The sequence below is a fragment of the Perissodus microlepis genome, chromosome 12 (assembly GCF_051167445.1).
Source record: "Perissodus microlepis isolate ML-2025 ecotype Zambia chromosome 12, ASM5116744v1, whole genome shotgun sequence".
In the NCBI taxonomy this organism is placed as follows: domain Eukaryota; kingdom Metazoa; phylum Chordata; class Actinopteri; order Cichliformes; family Cichlidae; genus Perissodus; species Perissodus microlepis.
The window spans coordinates 20,757,669-20,772,454 of NC_140472.1; the positions used below are offsets into that span (position 1 = coordinate 20,757,669).

Genomic DNA, 14,786 nt, shown 5'->3' on the forward strand with positions numbered 1-14,786 from the left:
AGGAAAGTACCATCTGATTTTTGATCTGGAAAGCATCTGTTTGGCAATGGCTTTATTTTTCAGCATAACAATGATCGCAAACATACTGCCAATGCAGAGAAAAGGCAAAATGGCTTCCCCAGACCCCGGGACTAAACATCACTGAAGCGCTGTGGGATTGTTTTGACAAAACACGTAACAAAAGGCATCAAAAATCTAAAGAAAAGACTGGGAAGACTTGGTGCTGCTGCCTCATATATTGTATTTTCATGTGTGTTTGCACATGGTTCAATAAATCACTGCACCTGTTTCCAGTTTTCCAAATAAACTAAAACAAATAATGCTATTCCAAGACTTTTGCACAGTACACTAAATTCAAAAGCCTTTATGAGAGAGAGACATAGCATGGAAACTTTCAACAGCAGTTCAATCAGCTATAGAGAACACATATGCCTGTTGCTATTGCAATGTAGTTGCAATAGCTATCAAACAAGGGAAGATAGCGTCTTCGGGTATGTATGAAATAATCTAAATTCTTTAAGTTTCTTAGTTTTATTTCCCTCTGTCATAAATATAGTAATACTTTCCATGATTCCAAAAACACTAATTTAAAAACACAGGGATCTAGTGTTTATAATTACCCTGTAGAAATAACCTGGTTTTGCCCAGATTATGTAGGAGTTTAGGCTAATAAAAGAGCTACACGTGGTTCTTTGGCTAATGACAACTGTTTTCTCCAGCCAAGAATAGCATAGCCCAATAAAACCTTTCAGCCTCTGTGGCTGGTCCTATTCACCGTTGTTTTCTCCTACTCCCCCTCTCTTCCAGCCTTGCATATACTTATACCTGCCAGAAGAGAAGAGAAGAGAAGAGAAGAGAAGAAAGGAGAGGAGAGGAGAGAAGAGAAGAGAAGAGGAGAGGAGAGGAGAGTCCCATATTAGTGGTTGTTTAGGGCCAAACAGAGCATAGTGACACCAGGGGCAGGGGGCTAACCTACAAACTGCCTGTGACCCCGACACCTGCACGAACACAGGGACACATACTGATATAAAAGCACGTACACCGGTCCAGACACACACACACAAACGCACTTATTCACAGATCACTGCTTATGACACCCGCTTCTCTAGACCTGCCAAAAGGCCACCATTTGACCACCTGATAATACCGTCTGCTAGGCAAAGCACTAATGCTGTGTAATCACTCTTCCTCATAGACTTTACCAAACAATTAGATACATGCTGCCAGTGATTCAAAATAGTTTTTTTACTGAAGACTTCAAAGGAGAGCAATGAGAGCAAGTTCAGAGGTCAGGGCTAGAATGAAGGGAGAAAATACTTTTGATTAAAGACTCTTTTTGATTAAAAGAGGCACTGAATAGAGAAAGCAGGATAAAAGAAGAAAGATAAAGAAAAAGAACATGGAAGCAGCTAATGATGTTACGAATGAATGGGAATTTATTGCCAAAGCATTCAGTGGCAAAGCTTGAACCAGCTTTAAACTTTTGTGATTTTCTCTTATCTGTTAAGTGTGATTAACCGACCAGATTATGATTGAATTTAGCGATCTAAATCGAGCATGACCAATTCATTTGAATCTAGTAAAATTCTAATAGAAACAATGCTGGCAGTTACTCGGGCAACTAGCAACACTTTTGTTTTTAAGGGATTTTAAACTAAGTATTCTGGAGTTATTTTGGTTAGAGATTATTGTTATTTTATACCAGCACTTGGAGCTCATTCACAGCATTGGTATTGATATATCAATACCAATGCTGTGAATGTCAGCTTACTACCAAAAATTGGTTTGGCAAATGTACTTTAAAAGTAGGATGGCCCTTTTTCAAATGCTATATGCTGCGTATATGCAGTGGCTTTGCTGATATTATGAACAGGTAGGTGCACATACTGGTGTCCTATGCCTGCTGAGGTTACGGCGTGTGTGCAGTGAGCTCAGTGAAGCAAATTGCTTGAAGATCAATAATTCCCTGCAACGGTTGCAGGGCCACCCATCTTATATTCTGTTTCTAAATACCAAAAGGTATAAAAATGAGATGCCGACTTCTTTGACAGAGCTGGTCTGAGCAACTGAAGTAAACTCAACAGATTTTGATTTACAGTTTGCAAGAATAAGGTGCCAGGCAGTATTTTTCTGTGAATCCTGGCTTATCTCTCACAGAACGTATGGCTTATGATTTGAACGCTAACGAAGTTAGACAGGAAGCAAGGACAAGGGGACACAGTGTTGGGCAGGGGTTGAGTCAGATGACGGAGGTGGTGGGAGCAAAGCTGGTGTCGGAAGGGTGGTGGTGGGGCATGAGGGTCTGCTTGGGGTGAGAAGCGCAGTGGGATAAGAGCGTGGGGAGTTCATGCCCCTGAAAGGCCCTTTTCGCACTGCATAAACAAAGAGATTACAGTGAGAAGGGGCTCAGTGCCGCTAACAAGCAGTGCTACCACACACACTCGTTTAAACTCGTGCACACACAGTCACATCCTCATAGGAATCATACACGCATGCACGCACACACACACACAAGACTATAAACACACAAACAAGGACAAGCTCATGCAAACTAATGTGCACTCACAAACACAGCATCAACTCAATAAACCTACGCACACAAATAACAAGAAGCATCACAACATAGTGGCGCCACCTGTCTCCTCTTCACCAATTAATGAGCTCCCAGCTCCCGGGATGCTACAACGGGGTGGCAATTAGCAGCAAAAAAAAAAAAAAAAAAAAAGGAAGAAGAAGAAGGGGGGAGTCATGAAATGAGGGAGACAAACAGACGATGGGGAAAGGGGTTGAGAGGGTAAGGGTGGAAGGGGCTGAATCAGCTAGAAACAGTCAAAGTAAAGAAAAGGGACACAGAGTGAGAAACACAGAGGAAAGGCAATGTGTCCACGTAACTACTTGCATTCATGATAGTTTATTTTAAACCCACATTTTTAAACTGTCTGTTTTTTTTCAGTCTTAGGTGACAAGGCAGGATTACAGACTTTTAACATGTTGAACTCACAGTTGTCCATTCTATATTGCTGTCTCTTATTTCAGATATTTCTCTGATTTATGCTATGCACTGTCAATATAATATACTTTAAAATAATGTAGAAAAACTGCATTTAACTTGACAACATCCAGGGAACTGAAAAAGATGGAAACATTTGGAAAAACTCAGCTCATTGATGCTGCTCGCCTGCATGTTTCCATCTCTTACTTGTGTGTTTCCTTTTTTTTGCCTCATTCCTTCTGTCATTCAGTCACGCTTTGTTTCCCGTTTCGCTCTCTTAAATGCATGCACACATACACATTCTTTGTTCGCCACCTGATAACAGGCAGTCATTCATACCAACTCATGACCTCTGACCCTTGAACCTTTAGGTCTAAATACAGAACTGAGGGACCGGTCACGCATTTGCTGACGGTGACGGCTGATACAGAAATGCACACACACATAAATCAACAAAAGTTACGGTAAAAAATGTACAAATTTAAAATTCCATTGGAACAGTCTTATATGCAGCATCAATAATTAAATGAACTAGTGAATGATTGAATCATTAGATCATATGTAGATACAGAAATGACTTTAACGCTATAGGGCTAATTGGATATCCTGCATTATACTGCGTGACTTCGCTTTCAATTTATCAAATTTGCAAGTTAAAATAATAAAATCAATGTCAGCTAGAAGACACATTTTTTTCCAGTTTTTAGAGACACAGATGGCTAAAACTCTATATGTAAAATATCATATTATATCAGTATTAAAAACTTACACTTCCCCTGCTAATAATACTACTATCCCTACTACTATAGCTACAAACAATAATAACAGCAACAGCTACTTTTACTTTCTTTAAAAAATGTTTGCCTTTGATATTTCAGTGTGTGAAGAAGTGTGGATTATTAAAATGGTGACTTTACCATATGTTGAGAAACTTTGTAAATTAAAAAATCCAAATCTAGTGGCCAATTTCACAGTAAACTAATACGCCCTGACAGCTGCCAAAGCATTGATCATTTACACGTTTGTCTTTGAAACACACATACGTCAATGATCTACAACATGAGCGTGACAAGCAATTACTTACTTCCATACAAAACTTAAAATTTACTGAGTTCATTTTTATTTGTGAAATATTTTGCATCCGAATGTTAGTTACATTCAAAATCCATTATGCGCTACACAAAAGGGAAGCAGACACACAAAGCACAGAGACAAACATTCATTTGCATCTCCCCCTTCTCTATCCATCTCCAGCCATGTCCACTGGCACACATATTAGGCAGGTGTGGGGTCAGTGTTAGGGTCAGAAGCCTCGGTCCAGCTCCCAAATATAGTGCTTCCACTATTCAAGGATCCGTAAGTTCAGTGCAGCTTCTCGTATGACCATCATGGGCCCTCTATGTATGGGGAAAAAAGCAAAAATACCTAACACACAAAACAAGCATTCATCAATTCATTCACAGAGTTTCAGCACAAGTATTTACACTCATGGACTACATTTATACATGTAGGTCAATCAGTGGTCGTGGACAAAGTACAAAGAACATTATGACAACAGTGTGTGTTACACAGTCTGCCCCATCTACCTGCCAGCTATCAGAAAACATGAATGCTAATGTCTGCTAGCCTCTGTTCCCCAAACCTTGACCCACACCTACTTTTCTTCATGTTTCTGTTCTTCTTTCTCCCTCGCCTTTGCTGACCTCTACCCCATAGTTTGTAAAAGAGGACCTATTCTGTGAATGAAACACAACACTGTCACTCTGACCTCCAAGAATGGCCTTTGCACTCCAAACTAGTGACTTTAACACATAGAAACATGCTCATCACGAGCGGGGGTCTATTTGTTGCACACAGAGCCTGTAAAATGTTTGTTTTTGCCTTTGGTGGCTGTGCAGTGAGAGTATGTGTTTCCACATATGTCACGCATACTAGAGAGAGAATTCACCACTTTGACACAATGAAAAACACTTAGCTTGATTTGTTGCCATAGCGAAGTGAACAGCTTTTGACTAAAGGTGATCAAATGTTATTAGTATTACTATTCGTTTCCTCAAATCAGTTTTGTAACTGATTGACAGTGCTGCATGGGTGAAAGACAATGGACATTAAAAGGGAGCACAAAATCCTAAATATTACTGCAGAAAAGAATCTGATCTGAAGATCAATCACACATCTGTTCAGCAAATGGCAGAGACAGCTTCTCTTGTTATGTGCTTATAAATAACAGAGCTTTTCAGCTACAGATAAGTAACGCATGTGTTTAAAGAGGGTACAGCTGGAGAGCCCTTTTAGAAACCTAGACTTGAGTTTATGATGAAGTCAGACTAAAGTGGATTTAGTTCTACACGAGTATATGTTATTAGAAAATCTACAATCCCATATCCAAACAAGTTGGGACAATGTGTAAAATGTAAATAAAAGAAGAGTGCAATGAGTTTCAGATCTCACAAACATTTCATTTTAATAACCACAAAATATATCAAAAGTTTAAATTGAGAAATTCTACTATTTTATGTAAAATATTTTATTATTTTCATTTGATGGCAGTAAACGCCTCTCACAACAACATGGCTTTGCAGTAAAAGCATCGATGTGCTGAACTGGTCTGCCAGCACTTCAGGCCTTTCACCAACTGAAAACCTTTGGTGCATCATGAAACATGAATATAACCATGACCAAATAGAAATGATGTATAGCTCGAATCCTATATCAGTCAGGAATGGGACAGCTAAACACAGTGGTAAGCATGGCCCGGCCCCAAATTTTTTAGGATGTGTTGTTGCATCAAATTCAAAATCAGGCCATTTTATTAAAATGGTTCATTTTCTCAGTTTAAATATTTGATATGTTTTCTGTGATGATTGGTCCGCCAGCGTCTCCGCACCTGGCACACAATGCAGCCAACCCCTACAGCTCCTCCTGGAGGTGGTGAGCCTGCAGGAAGCCTGGGGACTAAGGCATCCCCAGGCTTGGCTCCTGGGTGGGGCCCTGGGAACCATATTCTGGGCAGGGTGAACTGTACCCTTGATGTTCTACTCATAGGGGTCTTCTGAATCACTCTTTGTCTGCTCCCTCACCCAAGACCAATTTGACATGGATAGACCCTACCAGGGGGCAAAAGCCCACGGACAACATAGCCCCTGGGGTGCCTGGAACACACAGACCCCTCCACCATGATAAGACAGCGATTCTTAGAGGTGTTTCTGTGTTCTATTGGGAATAAAATATGGATTTCATGACCTTTGCAAATCATTTAATTGTGTTTTTTACCATTTTGCAAATGCCGTTATATAATATTGTATAACTTAAAGGTCGGAACCCTGTCTGCGGAAGTGGATACATGAGTTCAATAACAGAATCACTACTGTATAGTATTATATAGCTTATAGTATTGATGACTGTGGAGGCCATCTGAGTCAAGTGAAATCACCATCATGAGTCAAGAAACTAGTCTGATATGATGCTCTGTTTGAATTTCAGCAGGTTGTCGTCACCATGTCTACAGGTCCAATTGCATTAAGTGGTTGTCATGGAACCGGCTGACTAGATGTTTGCATTAACAAGCAGTTGAACAGGTGTGCCTAACAAAGTTTGTAGTGAGTGTAAGTTGTACCATGCTCTGGCATGTGCGTGCATATAACAACATATGGGTGAATGTGTTGTCTGCATGTTACACTAAATCAGGTGTAGAGCACAATCAGTTCACAAACCTAATCACTTTGTGTTTACGCCATGACAATGAGGTGTCAAGCGTTCAGCCAACTCAGATCAAATTCCTCACTAGAATCTACTTAAACTGGTTTAGAGTCACCACCTCTTACGGCATTACATTGTTGTAGTTCTTGCTGCTGTGGTCTGTCTTAATCATTTTCCCTTGTACGTTAAAAAAGATATCTATGTGTAGTGTGTGTGTGTGTGTGTGTGTGTGTGTGTGTGTCTGTGTGTGTCTGTGTGTGTGAGTAGGTGAGCTGTTGCAACATTATTGGTTATTCTAGAAGATCGGCCTGTGACATTTAATAACAAGCTGCTGTCTTTTCATCTAAAATACCAAGTGATCCAGCTCAGTATCAGGTGCAGAGAATAGATGAAGCCCTGAACTAGCCCGACTTCACATACACAACCACACATGCACATAATGGCTCTACTTTGGTCTTCAACAATGCCACATTTGTCTAACAGCTGATCTCCACATGATAAGACAATATATTAGGCAGAACACACCCCCCCCACACACACACACAATCAAGTCTACAGATGGCTATCATATTTACATAATCATTAGTTGTGGGTGAGACTGTCACGATCTGTGTGGTGTTCCCAGTGGTATTAGAAGCAATTATTCTTTGATGGGCCTGTGTACACAAACACAGTGTATATAAATACACTAAAAGACAGTTAAGAAAACGGGGTGGAAAAAGGACAAACACAAACTGAAATCACCTCTCACAGACTGATCCCCCGGTGACAAAGCAGTCACACGCACACACGTAAAACACACGCACAACCTGACCCCACTACCCCTCCCTACGGTGTAGAGAAATTACTGCCACCTGAAGCGGAACCCCCCGTCCATCACGGGAGGCCCACAAAGCCCCACAGGTGTCCTTTAACATGTCCAACAGTCCCCTCCTCCCCCCCCAGCTCTCCATGTGTCCATTCATCTGGCTGCAGTGGAAGACATCAAAACAAAACATCCCTGGGGGGAAAACCTCAAAGCTAAACATGCACATGAATTGCTCTCTGGTGAATGCACAGCTTGGTGCTTCCAACACTGTGACAAGACAATCAGTCTATTAAATGTAGATCTCGCAAGTAGAATGTTTAGGCTACGTCCACACTAATGCGTTTTCGTTTGAAATCACTGAAATCAGACGAAAACGCCGTTTAGAAATCTATCCGGGCTAGTGTGGACGTAGCCTTAGTCAGAAAAGATCTGACAGTTTCCCTGTCAGATCTTTTCTTTTGCACCTTTTTTTTAAATGATATGCTGCAGTTTAACTACAGTATTCTTACCTTGTTTACTTCTAATCTCTAATCATCTCTGGTGTCTGTGTGTATTTGATCTGTAGCCAGTAACCAAAGCACAAAACCCTCCATCTTGACCAGATTTGTAGCGTGAAGATGAACACGGCGAGTTATAAGCAACAGGTGGAAATCACTCCAAACCACAATGTCTTTCTGAACATTTCGTCTGGCTGTGGTTTAAAGAAATGTTACTAAATAAAACTAAATTTGCTTAAAATGGAGTTAAATAGAGCAATCACCATTTTGCGCTAAATAGCATTGAAGTGAAAAGTACAGAAGAACCGGCCAGGTCCAGTCACTCCACATTACCAGGCAGCAGGCTGACGATACGCATGGCACCAAACAAATGTTAAATCATAGTCAAAGCTTTCTCTGCACTAAAGTTGTGTGTGGGTATCTACTGCCAAAAGCTAAAAGAAATAATAATAATATTTAAAAGAAAAAAAACTCCACGGGAACATACAGTCTTAAGACAACAGCTGTGCAGATATTGTGCACAGGTAATGAGACAGGCAGGCAGGGATGAAGCAGCGATTGCCAGAGACAGAAACACAGACAGGGAGGCAGTCAGTTTTAGAATAAACACCGGAGCTCTCAGTGTCGCCCAGGAAGAAATTCTTTTCTTTGATGTCAAGCCACGTGACCTTGCAGCAGTCTGAGGAATTGAAGCACTGTCCAAACAAATGTCAACACAGCTAACACCCTCAAGGTCAACGTGCGTGTGCCTTCAGTCTAAAGTTTTGGTGTGTGCATGCTGAGAAGATGGTGGGGGAGGGACATGTACCCAAAGGCTTGTGGACTTGGACTTGTTGATCAGTTACATGTTTAAAATTTACAGATGGTATTTTAGAGAAACAACGCTTTTACTTTACTTTTAGTTTACTTACAGTATGCTTTTAGTTGTATTTATTTGTGTCCTCTCACTCTTCTTTTTTTCTTGTGCATCCTTTTTTATAGCTCCAGCAAACTGCTTTTATGAATTATCAGTTGGTTTTGAAGCCAAGAATCTATAGCTGGAAATAATGTTGAGTTTCTATGTATTCAGTAAATGCTAGACTACAACAAGCTAGCTAGTACTAGCATAAAACACCAAACCGTCTACTGAGATGTCAGTGATTGAGCTGTATTAGTTATTGTGCACGTCCAAAGTGTAGGTTAGGTTTTTAGATGGAATAAGAATTTTAAAAAGCAATATCTGCATCTGTTTTTATGTTTTTATCTTCACTGCTTACACTTTTCTGTTACTTACATTTATTAAATGTTGATGGCAATTTAAAAGTCGGGTTTTTTTAAAGTATAAAGTGAATGTCAATGTATTATACTATAATTTTAATTAAATCGGAGTATTTCCACATTCTGTGACATGCATGTAATACCATTGTGTCACTATATATGTTAATAAATTAAAATGCATTAAAACATTAAGCATTTAGTGATAGATTTTATTTATATATTTTGCTTTTATTTTGTCAGATCAGGTCAGGCCATAATTTAGATAATCACACGTTTTTGCACTAAAAACTCATTATAGTATTAGACTAGCTTATTACCTTAAATGAGTGATATAACTAACTTGTGCTTACGAATGCTTTAAGAAAAACAAAAACACCTTCTTTTGTCATGATACATGTAAGTGTGCTTTCTGTTTTGGCTCATCACAGATGAATGACTCCAGAAACCACAATGGTACTGCTACACTTTGAATACAATCCTCTCACTGCTAGTAAACAGTGGTGTCCCATTGCAGTAGTTTATTTAAGAGTCTGTTCTAACCCAAACAGGATTATGTCAAAATCCACTGCTCCCTCTTTTAGATCACTAAGTACTTTCTGCTGCCGCTATTGAACACTGTGCTGATGGAGCAAATGAACACCTGTTTGTGGAAAATAAAGCGACAGGGAAGCAAAGAGAAATAAAAGGGAAAAGTGTGGCAGTCAGAAAAACATTTCCAGAAACCTTTCAAGAAAAGCCCTTAAGATCTGTCAGATAAAACTTAGCTTGAGCCTGTGAAACCTTAAAATATTTACTGAACACTTGAAACTTTAGAATGCACATTCGCTATCTTTAACATGGGAGAACTATGTTCTAGTTAGTTAGTCTTGAAAGCATTGTTTCCAAGTGTTGGTTTTATCTTCTCAGTTATCTTGGTTTTGCTTTGTTTTTGGTGAATGCAAGATTTAGTCAGTTATACTAAGGGAAACAGAAGAATTTCAGCTGAATAGAAATGCTTCCTGGGTCTTGTTATAAGCCACTATATCATGACTTGAAATACACACTAGTACATTCTTCCCAGTGGCTGCACGTTGGGAACCCTGGAGCTATACTCAGAAAATACAGGCAATCTAAAGGCCCCCGTGTTACAAATCACTATTAACACTCACATAAGAGGCAATTTGCTTCTAACATTCAGTTTCATCTGCTAAGGTCACCAATGTCAGCTCACTATTTTTATAGTTACCATTCTAGAGAAATAATTGGAACAAAGGTATTTATCAGTTGAAGAGCTTATTGCACACAGTCTGGTTGGTATCTACAACAAAAGCACAACAGACGCCATTGGAGTGAGATGTAATGGAAAAGCACCAGGAAGCTTCTTTTTTTTCATTTACAAGTTCATGACCTCACCAATGGTTATTTCCCTCTTCATTTACACTTATGTACTTAACACACACACACACACACACACACACACACACACAAACTTGCTGGTGTCTCCAATCTGCAGCGTGTACCTCGGGGTAGAGCCCTGCTATGGTGAAAGATGCTGTTTCCAGCACACCTGTGTGTATATGTAGGTTCACTTTTCTGTCCCTGCAGTTGTGAGTGTGTCAGGTTGTAGGTGTGCACATGAAAACATCTCCTCATGTTACAGCAGTAATGGCTCTGCTAAAACCTGTGTCTCCCACTCAGTGGTTCCAGGCTGCTGTGTAATACAGGCCCTGCAACTGACTCCACTGAAGCCTCGACACCTTCCTTAAAAAGGAGCTAACCTACTAATCAAATGAGTTTGAGCACTCTGGTTAGACATTTAACATTTAAATACTGCATGACATGGATTTGGAAACATGACATCTACAGCATTAGACATCAGTCATGATCACTAGAGTCAAAAGCCTTCAGTTGTTTTGTTTATATTCATCCTCACATGTCTACTAATTCAGTTAGACTAAATAATTGTTTCCATCTACAACAGTTTATATTTGGCAGCATGGAATTGTTCTGGTCCCCCTCTGCTCTTCCAAACACATGCAAGAGAAGGCAACAGTAAGATACCTCCCGCAGAACACAACAAGCATCACTGGCAACGGATATGTCACTAATAACCCGGGGTTGCAAAAAGGCTTGCACATGTGCGGCAACTGTAGGCAGGATTAAGCGACATAAATAGTCTGCCTTTTGTACGCAAGATTTGCATAGAAGGGTATAAGCTAAGCGGTCACTTGATGTGGGTTTGCAATGATATCAGCTGCTATCAGCTGATCTACCAGGACGGTGGCAGACTGCCTTTGAGTTTGTAGTCTATCTATAACAGAATGTTCATTTTTGTCAGTCTGGATCCATGATTAATATAATTCATAAAAACAAGAAGCTAACAGAGGTCAACGGCAGAGACTTCAGATGAGAATTTCATTTCACTGTATATACGTAACCAGGACTACCGTGTTTTGTTGCATTACCAGCTGCTTCTAATTTAGGTCTGTATTTTTATATATCAATTCAGTCATGTATATGTTGATAGCATAAAGTATCAGTAACAATCAACTATGTACATGGTCTCCTTATTCTTTGTTGCACACTTTCACACCATCTTGTGTGATAGATACAGTGGGGCAAAAAAGTATTTAGTCAGCCACCGATTGTGCAAGTTCCCCCACTTAAAATGATGACAGAGGTCAGTAATTTGCACCAGAGGTACACTCCAACTGTGAGAGACAGAATGTGAAAAAAAAATCCATGAATCCACATGGTAGGATTTGTAAAGAATTTATTCGTAAATCAGGGTGGAAAATAAGTATTTGGTCACCTCAAACAAGGAAAATCTCTGGCTCTCACAGACCTGTAACGTCTTCTGTAAGAAGCTTTTCTGTCCCCCACTCGTTACCTGTATGAATGGCACCTGTTTGAACTCATCATCTGTATAAAAGACACCTGTCCACAGCCTCAAACAGTCAGACTCCAAACTCCGCCATGGCCAAGACCAAAGAGCTTTCGAAGGACACCAGGAAAAGTATTGTAGACCTGCACCAGACTGGGAAGAGTGAATCTACAATAGGCAAGCAGCTTGGTGTGAAAAAATCAACTGTGGGAGCAATCATCAGAAAATGGAAGACATACAAGACCACTGATAATCTCCCTCGATCTGGGGCTCCACGCAAGATCTCATCCCGTGGGGTCAAAATGATCATGAGAACGGTGAGCAAAGATCCCAGAACCACACGGGGGGACCTGGTGAATGACCTGCAGAGAGCTGGGACCACAGTAACAAAGGCCACCATCAGTAACACACTACAACGGCAGGGAATCAAATCCCGCAGTGCCAGACGTGTTCCGCTGCTGAAGCCAGTGCATGTCCAGGCCCGTCTGAAGTTTGCCAGAGAGCACATGGATGATACAGCAGAGGATTGGGAGAATGTCATGTGGTCAGATGAAACCAAAGTAGAACTTTTTGGTATAAACTCAAATCGTCGTGTTTGGAGGAAGAAGAATACTGAGTTGCATCCCAAGAACACCATACCTACTGTGAAGCATGGGGGTGGAAACATCATGCTATGGGGCTGTTTTTCTGCCAAGGGGACAGGACGACTGATCCGTGTTAAGGACAGAATGAATGGGGCCATGTATCGTGAGATTTTGAGCCAAAACCTCCTTCCATCAGTGAGAACTTTGAAGATGAAACGAGGCTGGGTCTTCCAACATGACAATGATCCAAAACACACCGCCCGGGCAACAAAGGAGTGGCTCCGTAAGAAGCATTTGAAAGTCCTGGAGTGGCCTAGCCAGTCTCCAGACCTCAACCCCATAGAAAATCTGTGGCGGGAGTTGAAAGTCCGTGTTGCTCGGCGACAGCCCCAAAACATCACTGCTCTCGAGAAGATCTGCATGGAGGAATGGGCCAAAATACCAGCTACTGTGTGTGCAAACCTGGTAAAGACCTATAGTAAATGTTTGACCTCTGTTATTGCCAACAAAGGTTATGTTACAAAGTATTGAGTTGTATTTTTGTTATTGACCAAATACTTATTTTCCACCCTGATTTACGAATAAATTCTTTACAAATCCTACCATGTGGATTCATGGATTTTTTTTTCACATTCTGTCTCTCACAGTTGAAGTGTACCTCTGGTGCAAATTACTGACCTCTGTCATCATTTTAGGTGGGGGAACTTGCACAATCGGTGGCTGACTAAATACTTTTTTGCCCCACTGTAAGTCATCTGTATCTTGTAGTGTGGCCAGAACAACACTTAAAAAAAAAAAAAGACAAGGTTTTGACTTAATACCATTTTGCCTTCAGTTGTTTAGTGTTTATATTCATCCTCACATATCTACTAATTCAGTTAGACTAAATCATTCCTCCTTGTATGTGGCCAAGACAGCCTATAGACGCACTCGTATCTCTCTCCATTTTTACCAGCAGCAGTTTGTAGCTCTGCCTGCCACATTCACCAAAACAGAAATCTGAATGTATCTGAACCTCAGGGGCCACCTGACAGAAAGCTTTTTTGATAGCAACCTTGCTGAGGTTACCACTGCACTGGATATTTGGTTTGATTCAATTTCCTAATAGACTAGCAAGTGATTATGTAAACAAGAGGGGAGCTTGTGAACCTTGAGTAAGATGTTTTGGGTCAAGCTTAATGTAGAGCTATTTATGAAGGACATATTATCACTATCTTTGCGTTGCCCTAGGCAAACTTTGAATTTCAGACAAACATGAAACCGTGTCCATTTACTGCCGTCCTTTTTAGGCATGTACACTAGATACATTGTGGGTTATTTTAGTCAGAACAGTTTACTCCAGCTTTAAATCTTTGTATTTCCAGAAAAATCCTAGTGATATATTTTCTCTTACCAGCACTTGTAAGCCAACTTTTGTTGGTAGGGAGGTTGGTAGGTAGGGCTGATCACACTTCTACAATCCCTGTGTGCACACAAACAAAACACAAATAAATCAGTCTTCACTTTACAAAAACATATTTAAAGGCACTTAAAATTTTAGCATTTTGTTTTTTGTAATCCAGACAGCCAAATATGCCAAGGACAGCACCATGTTAAGACATCTAGCGACTGAAGGGTGTGGATGTACAGAATCTCACCTGTAAAGATGGAAAATTAAGCTCAAATAAAAATCCTTTATATAAACATAACACATGGGTGTTTCTATTTCTTCATCTCTAAGAAAAACACAGCCTCAAAAAACGGTAACTTAAACTGGATTCATTTCACACGGCGTCCATTTTTATTACCCCCCTATAAACCATTCCAGCCTTATGGTTACAGAGAGAAACAGGGTGTGCACGTGTGTGTGTGCAGAGAGAGACAGTATACAGCTTACTCTGTGCGTCTGTGGCCTTTTCTACATACGGTATCCCCCACAGTCAGAACAACCACTTGACAAAGAGGTCACTTCACGTTAGGTGTTAAAAAGGCCAGACTGCTCATAAATCAAAGCTTCTACAAACTTAAATGCATTTCTCAAGCAAGCAGTGGAAAAAGTTTGAAATTCACGCCAATGAAGGTTAATGACAAAGATAAAGATGCAGAT

At 40.4% G+C, this 14,786-nt stretch overlaps 1 protein-coding gene across 1 annotated transcript in view; it reads right to left on the bottom strand.

Moving 5' to 3' along the window:
• The window catches only part of bmpr1ba (bone morphogenetic protein receptor, type IBa), a 65,442-nt gene that overhangs the window by 30,467 nt on the left and 20,189 nt on the right, over positions 1-14,786 (bottom strand). Inside the window, exon 2 of the mRNA XM_084945483.1 lies at positions 14,094-14,162. The gene's annotated coding sequence lies outside the window, so the exon portion shown is untranslated. The remainder of the gene's footprint in view (positions 1-14,093; positions 14,163-14,786) is intronic.